This window comes from Mustela erminea, chromosome 6 (genome assembly GCF_009829155.1).
Source record: "Mustela erminea isolate mMusErm1 chromosome 6, mMusErm1.Pri, whole genome shotgun sequence".
Taxonomy (NCBI): domain Eukaryota; kingdom Metazoa; phylum Chordata; class Mammalia; order Carnivora; family Mustelidae; genus Mustela; species Mustela erminea.
In genome coordinates this window covers 97127953-97142134 of record NC_045619.1, presented here as the reverse complement: position 1 = coordinate 97142134, position 14182 = coordinate 97127953, and the positions used below count along the sequence as shown (strand labels likewise).

Here is a 14182-nt window from a genome sequence, read left to right as displayed (position 1 = left end):
CTACTCAGACTGCTGTGGAAACTATAAAACCTTATTTTAGTATTGTCTATATAATACTGGTATTGTCATATATTCTTAAATAACTCCAAATTAATTGAAAAATTCTCAGCTCTTTTAAACTTATATTCAAGACAATAACTTAGAGAAAACTTGTAACTTCAAAAATTCAGTTTTCACTGTTTCTAAAAGCAAATATTCTCTGTAGGAAAAAAAATAAAAGCTTTGGTCTCTAAGAGTGAAAAAAAAGAAAAAAGAAAAAACTCACTACATGTATTTTGTCTAATCATTGACATTTTGGATTTAAATTGCTAATTCCCTAGAGGAATTTTAAGTAAATTGGGAGGAATGGCTAAAATTAGATCATCTAGGAACATTTTTCCCTCATGCTGTTCTAAGGAACTAAATTCACATTTAAACCCAATTTTCATAGCAAATGACTTTCTTATTCCATGTTACTCTTGGGAAAGTGTACTCTGACTTTATAATCTTTTATTCTGTCCTAATGTTATTATTTTTGACCACTCTGAACTACTGAAGTAATTTACGATTATGCAGGCTTATCTGCGCTGTACTACTCATACTCACCATTAGAAGAAACATTTTAATGTCCTTGTGCAATTACAGGGTACCAGGACACTAAGGACAGACACATGTGGATTCAAGCACACATTGCACATCTTAGATATTTTGTGGACCTAATTGATTTGTGAACCCACTAAATGTATCCTAGATTTTATGCAATCAAGCAAGGAGTTATGCCATCACGCAGAAATACTGATATCATTATGAGTCTTACATTTACAGACTTGTCTGGACACATATTTTAAGCTCATTTTTCTAACCATGGTCATCCAGTTAGAGAGACCCAGGATTTAAGTTGAGCCTGCTTGGAAACTGGAGATTTCAGATACAAAAGACGTGTGCACTGAATCAGTAAGAAAGCTCCGCCATCAGTCAGTAGGTGAGGTTTCTACAACTCACAGGGATGAATCACGTGGTGAAGCAGGTCAGTTACAGTCAGGTGCAAGGAACCATACATCTTCAAATTTATAAGAAGGGACTCATTAATTTGCATCTCAAAGGGTAGAATGAAAGACTATAGGAGGGTCTCATTCATTGTTCATGCTTGAGGGTATTTTTGTTGTGTTTGAGAGCAATTTGTTAATGTTTGTGGCTCAGAGGGCTCAATTGTGGTAAACTTAGATGAGTTAAAACATGCAACTGTTGGGATAACGCCTGAAAGAATAATGTGGAAAATGTTCAATGATTGTTGCACTGAATTTATTGTTGTTACTGGGGCCTATCTTTCTTTCTGTGGTTTTGATCTTGTTGGTGTTGCCTAAATAACAGAGACAATGAAACTCAAAGATATGGTCAGAATTTTTCACTATTTGCCCTCACCAAATAGGCATGGATCTATTATATATGGCTATTATACAAGCCTGAAAATTATGTTATTATGTATGTATTATACAGATGACCCACTTTCAAAAATGCTGAGGACTAATGTATTCCTCAAATCTCCTGTTTATGGTTTATTTCCTATTCACAGCCCCATTATTTTTTTATTGAGCTATAATTGACATATAACATTGTGTGAGTTTAAAGTTCACCATATGTTGACTTGATACATTTATATATTGTAGTAGGCTTGCTAACATCTCTATCACCTCACATAATCATCAGATCTTTTTTTGTGGTGACCACATTGAAGATCTAGTCTGTCAGCAGCTTTGAAGTATATGATACAGTGTGGTTGACTAGAATCACTACACTGTGTATTAGAGTCCAGACCTTATTTATCTTCTCGTTAAAAGTTTGTACCCTTTAACATCTTCCCAATTTCCCCTGCCCTATTAATGCTGGCACCAAATTAGAAATAGTTTTTTCAAAGTCTAAGAGCCTAATTTTTAAAGTGAACAAACAAACAACTAAAAAAAAAAATTCATTACTGGTTATAAATTATTTAATCTTTCTGGGTCTCAATTATTAAATTTGTATGTAATGAGCCATTACCATGAACCTTGGATTCCTCACTCATAAAATCAGACATCTGTTATTTGATGTTATTGTTAAGACTGGCATGCACCATGTTCCCAGTACGTGTATGAGACACTCTTTGTATCTGTAATTTGCAAGTGAGGAAATTCAGGCCTAATGAGGTTAGATCAATTTTGCAGGGCTCTACAGATACAAAAAGTGGAGTTGAGCTGAGGGGCTCTTTCTTGATGTAGCAAATATACATGACTCTGATGCAAGATTTTAAAAGTGTAGTTCCTAAAGTTTTATTTATTTATTTATTTATTTTTAATGCACAGAATAGTAAAGAATGCATGCCAAAATATTACTGTTACGCTCCTCAGAACGAAAATAATGTAGACTGTATTGGAACCGTGGACACTTCTGCTCTGAGGTGGTCATGTTGAGGGGAAGCTCAAACTAAACCAACTAAAGAGGCTTCATGGAGAGACCTGATGCCAGGGCTCGACTGTCCTTGCTCTAGCTGACATATGACTGAACCGTAAGAGAAACCCTAACTAGAACCACCCAAACTCTCCGTTTATTCCTGACCAGAGAAATCATGAGAGATAATAAAAGGTCTGTTATTTTAAGCTACCACATTTGGTGCTAAGATGTTGCCATGCAATAGATATTTGGGATGTCGTGTTTATCAGGAAATAATGTAACTTACAACCTCTTCATAATAACTTATCAAGAGATTTTGCTGTATTATTTGCCTGGAAGAGTGGACCTATTTTTGTTTGTTTTCTCCTGGCCCATTGGAGTTTATTTTCCACTTGATGCAAGCAAGATTCCTGGGCATCAGGAATCTCACATGTCGCCTGGATAGTAAAGTGGGTTGTTTCTCAGCTTCCTTTTGGCGTCTTGCTGTTTGATGTGGAAGCACCCAGCTGCTCCTGCTTGCGCCAGGCCGCCTGGCCCAGAGTGAAGGCAGGGTGGGAGCGGAAGGGGAGGGTAGGCTCTGCCCCGCCCAGGTGGCTAGAAGCTTGGTGCGCTGCGGCCACGCCGGAGACCTGGCTGATTCCTGGTGGCTTTCCCGAGCTGGGTCACAGAGGACCACAGAGGCTGCTTAAGCCTCGCGTGCTCTGGGGACTCCAACACTGTGGCCACCAACGGGAGAGGAGACTTCTGAAAAGGCAGCTTGCCCACCTGTGACCAGAGGCCGGCTATCGCAAACAGAATGGCAAGGAACACCTGGAAGTAAGACTAGCTATTAGATCATGTTTCATTTAAACCGGGAAAAACTTGCTCATAGGCTCATTAGAATCTTCTAGGCTGTTATTACAAATGAAGCTGAGGCGATTTGGTCATTTATCATGGGTTCTTTTTTGAGAAGGGTTTTTTTTTTTTCTTTTTTTTAAGATTTTATTTATTTATTTATTTATTTATTTATTTATTTATTTAGAGAGCAAGGGAAGGAGCACAAGCCAGGGGGGAGGGGCAGAGGGAGAAGCAGACTCCCGAGCAGGGAGCCCAAAGCTAGGCTCCATGCCGGGACCCCAGCATCAAGACCTCAGCCGAAGACAGCCACTTAACTGGCTGTGCCACCCCAGCCCCCCAAGAAGGTATGGTTTCAATAGTTAGCAAGGATATATGAGTCGCTGCTTACCACCAGAGGCTTTGTTAAGAATGTTTGTGGATATTAAAACTTATTTTTCTCTAATGAAATGACAAAAAATTAATACATATGGTTTGAATAAGTATATTATAAAGCAGTGCCATTTGCTCTGTGTAAAAATATATTTGGTTCAGTTGCACATTTACATCTAAACAGCACTCAGGTTGGGTTCTGGAGAGCTAATTTTTAGAGGATTCTGCTCCATCAGAATTCAAATGGAAAATGAATAGTTAAATCTCACCACCAGAATAAGCCTCCAGTGGAATTTTTCTGAAAGGTGATCTTGGAGCATTTTAGAAGGGGAGAAATTTGGAATGTCATCAAATCTACAAACTAGGAACCTTTTTTTGTGTGTGTGCCTGCTTAATATGCTGCCTATCAAACTGGTAGAGGGATCCATGGGTAAGAAATATGGTTGTCTTCCCCTATAACTTCATTACCACATAACAGTGATATCAAGTCTCTAGGCATATTAAACCAAAGTTAAATCTAAAGATTTGTCTTAATTTAAAAAGTTGATGGTAAATATTGTAGGTAACTTTTATATTTGTGGTATAATATGGGACTTATGGCAGTTTATAGATTAAATGTCTCCATTTATTGCAATCATTATTCTTATTTTGTAATTAATTGTTACAGACCATTATTCGCCCTCTCAGTCTAGGTTCTTGTGTTTCTTGATACAACCATGTTAAAACTCCTTGCTTTCTGCTAAAATGAGATATGCCAACATCACCTGTATCAACCATTACCTCAAGGAGAAAATCATGGTTTCTTTTGGTGGAAAATGATAATCTGGGGAACAAAGACATTATATCAGGTTTAGGCTGGTAGGATGACATCTTTACTAGGTAATTTTATTGTACAGATCTGGAAAGATTCCTATTATCTTAAAATCATGGGTGAATACTGGTATTTCCAATTTTGTTTCAGCATGACATCATGCCTTCTTCACTTCTTTGGTTTATAGCATGCCTTGTTTTCTACCATGTGGAAAATCTCGATTCTTAATAACATAAATGTAATTTCTAATTCTTTTAATCTGGTGGTTGAAACTTAACTTAAACAATACCAAATAATATTGCTAATCATAATACTCAATATGATAGAACATTTTGTTATGAAAATTAATCCTCCTGAGGTTGTGTAGTCGAAGCATTGTATTCTTATTCCTTGCTTCGAGTATGTTGGTATGTCAAATTATAGTTTCTTTTATTGTTCACTGAAATTTTAGTTTGTGAGTATGGAATGCCAAAAGTTACATTTCAAGAGGAAGGTTGTTTTCAGGGAGAGTCTTTTTGTGGAGGCAATTTTAAGTTGCAAGAACATGTTTGGGGCAGAAGGGAGGGCCAGCTCTACTGGTCTACTTTGGGATGATGGGAAAATTCAAACACGTTTCTAGCCAAAGTCCTAAGCAAATATTTTATTTCAGCGTCTTATAATGGTCATTTAATAATGGCATAAGCTTTTTTATGGGTGCACAGAACTAGTTTTAAATTAATATTTCTTTTTGGGGATTGTTGCACAAGAAAGGTAAACTCATCATTTATTTGACAGCATTAAGACAAAGCAAGAATTGAATGTTCCTTTGCAAGACACTATTTTGTTACTAGATGAACTAGGCTTGATTGAATACATAAATCAAGCTACGCATTTAAAAATTTGTAGATTTTTATTCCCCACTATTTTCTGCATCATCACCACATAGAAGCATGGTAAGCTGAGAACTCTAAAATAAACTAAAGGGCCACAAAATTGTGCCATCCTCAGCACTAAAATAGGAGAAGTTGAGGAAACTGAAAATCTTTTTAACAGCAGCAACAACAAAAAACACAGGCAGCAGCATTATCTAAAAGTACCTGAGTATATTTACATCTCAGGTTCTTTTGTCCATCAGGTCTTTGTCTCCCATTTTTTTCTCCTTTCCTCTTCTTTCTTGAAGTGAAATGCAGGTGTCTCTTAGTAGTAAATAGAAGTTCTCATTTTCTCAAAAAGACAGTTTGAGGAAGGGGGACAAGGCTTAGATTCCTATCCTTAATATCTCATCCCCTGCAAAATAATTAGGCATTTTCTCAAAAAGAAGCCATTATTTTTTCTTAAAAGATTTTCTCATTCTCTCCATATGTCATTGACTTTTTCTCCAACCTTGGGGAGCTGGTTTTTATTATGCCATTTATTAAAAGAGGAAGCAAAATAAAGTTGTGTTTTTTCCCAAGTTTTCACAGGTGCAGAAATCATAAAAATGAAACTGTATAAAGTATTTCTAATATTTCACATTATCCTGAATTTTTCCTTGTCTTCATTTATTATTCTTCATTTGAGAAGAGTGGTCCTTTTTTATGAAGAAGAACAAAAGATTAAATATGTGCTTGACATAATATAAAAATAATAACTAACATTTATCAAGTACTTAGTGCATGTCAAATACTGTGCCGAGCATTTTACATCTATTACCTTATTTAATTTTGACAACAACACTTTAAGATACGTGTTACTATTATTCTCCTTGACATTTGAATTTTTCCTCCGTTTGAAAGAGTCTTAAACCTTAAAGAGATGAAATAATCTGCCAGAGATTATGCCTAAAACATTGGCAAGCAAGGATCGTTCCATCCTTTTTTATCTGCTTGCAAACCTATGATCAAAATACTATGCCAGGGACGCCTGGGTGGCTCAGTCAGTTAAGCATCTGCCTTTGGCTCAGGTCATGATCTCAGGGTCCTAGGATGGAGCCCCAGGATGTCAGGCTTCCTGCTCAGAGGGGAGCTGCCTTCTCCCCCTCCCTCTCCATCTACCTGCCACGTTGCTCTGCCACTTTGTTGTGTTCTCTCTCTGTCAAATAAATAAATAAATAAAATCTTTAAAAAAAAAAACCCAAAACAAAAAAACCATGCCATAATACCACAGTTTGACCTTGGCTGACTGACATAAAAATCTGGGTTAGTTTGCAAACCAGGTATCCTGGAGCAGAGAGAGATTTTCTTAAATTTATTTTGCATGTTACTTAGTTACTAACATGATGGGCTTGCAATAAATATTCATTTAATGAATGAAAGAATAAATGAATGTGTTGAATCAATGTCTCAAGCATTTAAATGGTCTCATATATTCAAACCATGGCATTGCATAAAATATTATGTTTTCTTTTATAATGGGAAAAATAAGGAAGAAATAGACCATTTAAAAAATTTTTACCCTGCCTCATTTTATTTTCATGAAATTTTGTCCGCTTCAGGGTGTCTAAAATAGGAAAACTGGCCCTTTCTGAAATTCTGAACTGAGGGAAACACAATCATTCTTTATAAAAAGGAATAGTAAATTCTCAATCAAACATATGAATTAATGCATCCTAGCTAGGCAATATGAATTTGTTTACTTATAAAATATCATAATACTACCTAAATGGAGTATTTGCATTTTCAGTTTAAACATTTCATATCTTTTACCAAATCTGTGTAATCAAGTGAGGTAGGCAGGGCCAGTATGATTTTTCTTCACCATATGGGCAGAGATGCTAAGGATCATCACATTATCAGTGATTTACTTACCTACAATTCAGATGTGGTATCTTTTTATTTTTTCCTCTTTTCCTTTTTCTCTTCCCACTTCTCTCTCTCTCTTTCTTCTTTTATTAAAAGTTACTAGACTGGGAATGGGATAGTGCTGTCATTCTAGACATCACTGACAACTGACAGATTAGGCATAGGAAATACAGCTTCCTTTCATTTTTATATTGAACCATAAGCAGTGCAAGGATCAGGCTCCTGTTCCATTCACTGCAGTGTCCTCTGCATTTTGCACAGCACTTAGTACAAAATAGCTACTCCATGCATTGTATTAGTTGATGGAAAGAATGAGTTGTGCCTTCTTGAAAAGTATCCCTAATATGATAGCATAACAACAAAGCTGTACAAATCATGTGCGTCTTTACTGAAATATGGGCTTGCCTTTTATTGTAAATTCAGCCACACCTCTTCCCAACTGTATATTTAATACTTCAGTATTACATATAATTTATATTTCAGTATTTATATTTCCATTATATTAACCACTCCTATAAATGACATGGGACGGGACTAATGTTTTTCTCTTTTTGTGTAGGTGAGATGTGCACTGTCCCAGGATTTGTGGGTGCAAGTTCTAAATAGTTGAGACTAAGGTAGTGAATGAGCGAGGCCTCGTGTGTCCTCCTTTGCTTGAGCTTTGCATCATTCAGAGTTGCTTTAAACTGCCTCATATACTCTTTTCTCAGTACTTTCCTGCCAGTTTTGCAGCAATATAAATTTCCAGATGACAAAATCTGTTAGATGCTATAAAAACCAAACAAAGCAATGGTACTGAGTTTGGGTGAAATGAACATTTTTCTTTGAAACTGGGCACATGGTATGACTTCTCATAATTCACCATGGACAGCGTGAGCTCAGCCATACTGAAATGGTTCAAGAAGCTGAGAAATAATATCTCTTGGTTCTAGCTGTTGAAGTATAACCAACCCAAGCTTATGGTATTTAATATTTTCTGGAAGTTTGTGGAGACTACTTTAAGTAATAATGTTTGACCATTGTAACATAAAATTCTACATTTAGCTTTGGAAATACTGAGCTTTTTTTTTTTTTTTCCTTCTGCTTTCAAAACAAGTAGAGAGATTCTACACTTGATCTTAGCCAAAAGGCCGAGAAGCGATAGTAGAGAGATTCTATAATGAAACTTTAATAGGACAAATTAAACAACCTTCTTTGTGGTGCCCGGAAGTTTGTATAATCTTACATGTTTCTTGGCTCCCAGCTGCTTCAGAAAATAAGCTCCAGGTAGCACAGATGAGCTTCTCGTGCAATATCCATTCAACTCTCAATCCAGCCTCTTCCATAAAGAAGCAGGAATATTTGTAAGAGTATTTATAATTGCTTTTACCCCAGAAGGCATCATATCCTAATTATAGGTGATCAGATTTCTCTCAGTACAATTTTACCAATAAGGCTTGGAAGGACTATAGTTATATATAAAGTGCTCAAATGTACATAATTAGGAAAAGGAATGTATTTATGTCATAGTAAAATATATTAATAAATAAAAAGGGCAAATAGATCAAATTGGATCACTTTCTTTTTAATTCTGCCTTTTTCTTGCTTGAAATAATACTCTTTGTGGAGTGGAAGATTCTATTGACATTTTTTTTTAATTCAGCTAAATTTTAACTTCTTTTGTAAAAATTTTAGTGACCTTCCCTTAGAGAGAACTTGGATGTGCCTCAGTCTGCCATGACACATTTATTACTGGTAAAAATATAATTCAATTAGTATTTTTCTTCTTTTAACATCTAATTAAATTAGTGTTAATTGAAGAAGGACACCCTCTACCTGTCAAATTAAGACAAGGTGCTATCTTGAAATTCAGATTATAGTGCGTATAATGAGCATTTTAGATTCCAGGAAGAAATGAAGATTTCAAATAGTGACCTTCTGTATTAAGCACCCTTGTATTGCTAGGGGCAAGGGGGATGCTATTACAGGACACTACAATAAAATAATTTGAAAAATAGCATTCATTTTAATAGAACAATCCTGAGTACATAGAAGAGGATCTGAGAAGCATTGAAAATATTCTCTTAGGTATACATGATATGGGTTCTCATTGAAGCATATATAGGGATTGTTAAAAAATGTCCATTTATATACTTATGCATATAAATACAGACTTACACATACACAGGGATAAAAATGTCTGTGGGGTGACTGTCATAGTACATATGTAATGCCTATAATAATTAAATGTTTGTCATTAAAGAACAGGGACCATATTATTCTCACAAGTCATTTTCATTTTCATAGTCTCTGGTTTAACAAAAATTATTATATAGAGCTATAAAAGTAAAAGTAGTAAAAATAACTGAAATGGATTAATTGGTTATTAGTTTATAGGTGTGTTAATTCATAAAGGTTATATATCCTATATATACTATATAACATATTACTGTGTTATATGGCATGGTTTGTTGCTATATAATAAACCTCCTCTGACTTTGTGGCTTAAAACAATAATTAATTTATTAGCTTACTTTTCTGTGGTTCAGCACTATGGGCCAGCCTCAAATGTTAGGTCCTCTGATGGTTTCAGTTGGACTCACTAATACAACTGCAGTAAGTTTGTGGGTCAGTTGGGGGCTCAATCGATATAGTATGGCTTGGCTCACATGCCTGTTGGTTAGTGCTGTTAACTGCTACTGGCTGTTCTCTTGAGTTGCTGGTGATGATTGGCCTGCATATATCCACCAAGCTTGTTCATATGAAGACATTAGTGGTGTTCCCAGAAGCAGGAGGAGGACAAACCCCAAAACGTGTACTTTTCAATTCTCTCCTTACAACATATCTGCTGTTAGACTATTGGTCCAAGCAAGTCCTTGGAAAATTCAAGTCCATGTAAACTTTGAAGAAATTTCTATTCAAATCTTTTACCATTTTAATAAATATATCAGGTTATTTGATAAGTCAGATGAATTATTTTTTGCTGTTGAGATGCAGAAGTTCCTCATATGTTTTGGATACTGACCCCTAATCAGATCCAAGGTTTGCAGATATGTTCTTGCATTCCACCGATTGTCTTTTCATTCTATGAATTGTTTCCTTTGCTCTGCAGTAGCTTTTAGATTTTCACTGTCAATCTCATGTGAGCTGTGGGCTTGTTATATAGCTTTTCTTATGTTGAGGTGCATTCCTTCTATATTTGTTGAGAACTTTTTACAAAATGGTGCTGAATTTTATCAAATGTTTTTTCTGCATCTATTAAGATGGTCACTGATTTTTGTCCGTCACTCCATTATTGTGATATATCACAGTTATTGATCTGCACATGTTGAACCATCTTTGTACCCCACGGATAAATCCCACTTAATCATAGCATGTGATCCTTTGAATGTGCTGTTGAATTCTGTGAGTGTTTTGTTGAGGATTTTGGCATTTATGTTCATCAGGGATATTGGCCTGTAGTTTTCTTTTCTTTGTCTAGCTTTGGTATCAGGTTAATGCTGACCTCATAAAATGGGTTTGGAAGTGTTCTCTTATGCTCTTTGGAAGAGTCTGAGAGAGTTGGCGTTAATTGTTCTTTAAATTTTCTTAGAATTCCTCAGTGAAGCCATTTAGTCCTGAGCTTGTCTCTCCTGGGAGGTTTTATGAAATGGTGTTCAGTATCATAAGCCATCATGGAAATCCATATCAAAACCACAGTAAGCTATCACCTGTTAGTATGGCTATTATAAAAAATAATATAATAAATGTTGATGAGGATATGGAGAAATTGGAATCCTTGCACCTTGTTGGTGGAAATGGAAAATGGTACATCTGATATTGAAAACTGTATGGAGATTCCTCAGAAAACTGAAAATAGAACTCATTTAAAACCAGCAGTCCCACTTTTGGGTATAATCTCTAAAAAATGAAAGCCGTATCTTGAGACGATATCTGCTCTTCCATTTACATTGCAGCATTAGACATAGGAGACAAGGTATAGAAATAACTCAAATGTCCATTGGTAGATAAAAGGATAAAGAACATATGGTATATACATATAATCGAATATTATTCAGCCTTTAAAAAGGTAATTCTTCCATTTGTAAAAAAAACATGGATGAATTTATTCATGTATTTGTTCATTTATGCAACAAGCAGTGTTTTTTCCAGACATTGACTGGGTTTTGCAAATTTAAAGATGAATAAGACAAGGAATTTGCCCTTGAGATGTTTATTCTGTATTGGGGAATCTGATAGGTAAATACTTCATACATCCATTATAGTGATATACAGTGGTAAATTATGTAATAGAAGCTTAAATCATAGATGATTATTCACATATTTCTAAAGGATTCATATCTGACCCTTGCTTTTTGCCTTAAAATGAGTATCAGTTTACCAGAGATTAGTTTTCTAGGTGGAACACACAGCCCTGAGTGTCAAGATTCTGTACTTTTAGGTTTTAGGAATACTAAGGTCTATTACAATGTATTTTCCCCCTTACTATTAGATCTTATACATGATTTACTTAAAAAAAAAAATCTCTGCTTTTAATTTATTAACCCAAAGACTATTAGTAGGAACCATAATTAGATCATAAAAGTATTTCAATAAAATTCTAAATTGTAATTTTTACTTCTTAAAAATTCAATTTTTACTCTTAAAAATTCAGTCCACTAAAACTCTCTACTTGGAAGATTTTTAAATACTTGAATATGTAGATGTTTAACTTTTTCTTAGTTATATATATTTGGCCAGTAAAACTAAAATGGGAACATTTCTGGACATTTGATTTTAAAACTTCCCTGTATAGCCAACATATCTTTTCAAAAGTTGTTGTAACTTTTTGTTTGCTGTCTTTTTACTTTTTTTTGTAAGAAATAATTGAATAATATTTTAGGATCATTAATGCTTTTAATACAGTTCACATAAGATAATTAGTTAACCTTAAGTTGACATAAAATTGTAATGTTCATTTTGTGTATTATCATAAAATGTTGAAAACATCCTGTTGCATTTTAAAAATTATTTTTTTATAAATACATTATGGAACCTGGCTACAGGGACTATGGATGGAAACCTGAATTCCATCCCCCATTCAGAGGCATCAAGCCTTCCCCTCCAACTAGTGACTCGGGAAAATGACAGAGAGGAACTAAGCTGGAGAAAAGCGTTTAAGTTTGTACATTAGGTCCTGAGCAGACCCACAACTGAGCTATACATGAACCAACCATAATTAACTGTGTGAGAGGTCTGAGAAGTGGACTATAGTGTGGAAGACTACTAGGTTTCACATTGGCCTCTGGGTGGCACATACTCAGGAAAGACCAGAATAGCACAAAAAAGGCTTTGAGAATTAAATTGGCATTTGCAATATAGCACACAAAACTGGGGCAGAGCATGTTTTCTGAAACTTAAGTCTTACTGCTAAAATAAATGAACGAACAGAGTCTTGTAACATAATACCTAAAATTTCCAGCATACAGTAGAAAATTATTCATCATGCCAAGAGCCAGGGAAATCTCAACTCAGAAAAGAAATGAAAACAGATATCAAGATTGGGGTGACATAGATGTTAGAATTTTCTGACATGGATTGTAAAGCTGCAGTCTTCAACATACTTCCAGAAACAATTACAAAAACTCTTGTAAAAATGAAAAAAAGCAGCAATTCACAACAACAACAACAAAAAAATAGAACATGTAAAGAAAAGCCAAATGGAAATTTCAGAACTGAAAAATACAATAAATAAGAAAATGTGACTATCAGGGTGACTATCAGAGTGTAGATGACAGGGGGAAAATAGTCAAGTGTATTTGATGATAAATCATGAAAGAAATGATTCAGACTGAAAAATAGAGATAAAATATATTGGAATAAAATGAACACAAGCTCAGGAACTTGTAGAACTCCAATAAAGTGTTTATATTTTGTTCATTGGTGTCCCAGAAGAAGACAGAGTGTGGATCTGAAAAGGCATTCAAAGAAATAACAGCTGAAAATTTCTCAAGACTTAAACTTACAGATTCAAGAAGGTTTGTTCACCTAACAGGATCAGTCTGAAGAAATACACACTAAGCAGCATCATAATCAGATTTCTGAAAGCTAAATTTAAAGGGAAAATATTGAAAGCAGAGAAACATATGTTAGAATTGAGTAAAATTGTAAGACAACCAGCTGGTGTCACAGAGAATTGTTTCTTGTGGGGAAAACCCACCCACCCAATGGTGACCAGAAGTGTCAGAATGGAAGTGCTCTGTGTGGGTGCTAGAGGAGACACCAGGGGAAAGCCATAGTAGGGAAGGACTAAGTCCCTACCTAAGTGGAAGACTGAGTTTTTTCCAACTTGGTCACCTACCTCACATCATACACAAAACTTTTACTTGTAAAAGGTAAAATGTATATTTTATTTTTTAAGATTTTATTTATTTATTTGACAAACAGAGATTACAAGTAGGCAGAGAGTAAGGCGGGGGGTGGGGGGGGTGGGTGTGGAAGCAGGCTTTCCGCCGAGCAGGGAGCCTGATGTGGGGCTCGATCCCAAGACCCTGGGATTATGACCTGAGCCGAAGGCAGAGGCTTTAACCCACTGAGTCACCCAGGTGCCCCAAACTATATATCTTAATGGAAAATATAGAGGAATATATTACATGGAATAGGAAAATTTTTTTAACAGGATACAAGATACACTAAGAAGATAGAAAAGACACTCATTACAACGAAGAGAAAAAAATAATTAGTGCTGTGTGAAAATATGTACTTCTTATTAAAAGACACCAAGATGTTGAAAGTAATTGGTAGAATTAGAAAAGTTATTTAAAATACATACATCCAACAAATGACTTGGTGTCCAGATTGTATAACAAAATTCCTACATGTTAGTAAGAAAACTACTGAAAACCTAGGAGTAAAACTGGCAAAAGACTTCAAAAGGAGATGGCTACTAAGTATCTAAAAAATCGGTCTTATTTTTTTTTTATTTTTAAGGGGACGTTAAGTAAAACAATAATTAGACACCATTACACACCTTCCAGAATAG

At 35.2% G+C, this 14182-nt stretch overlaps 1 pseudogene; it reads right to left on the bottom strand.

The window, feature by feature from the left end:
• Positions 1–8188: 8188 nt before the first annotated feature.
• LOC116594521 lies at positions 8189–8324 on the bottom strand (annotated as a pseudogene).
• Positions 8325–14182: the final 5858 nt, after the last annotated feature.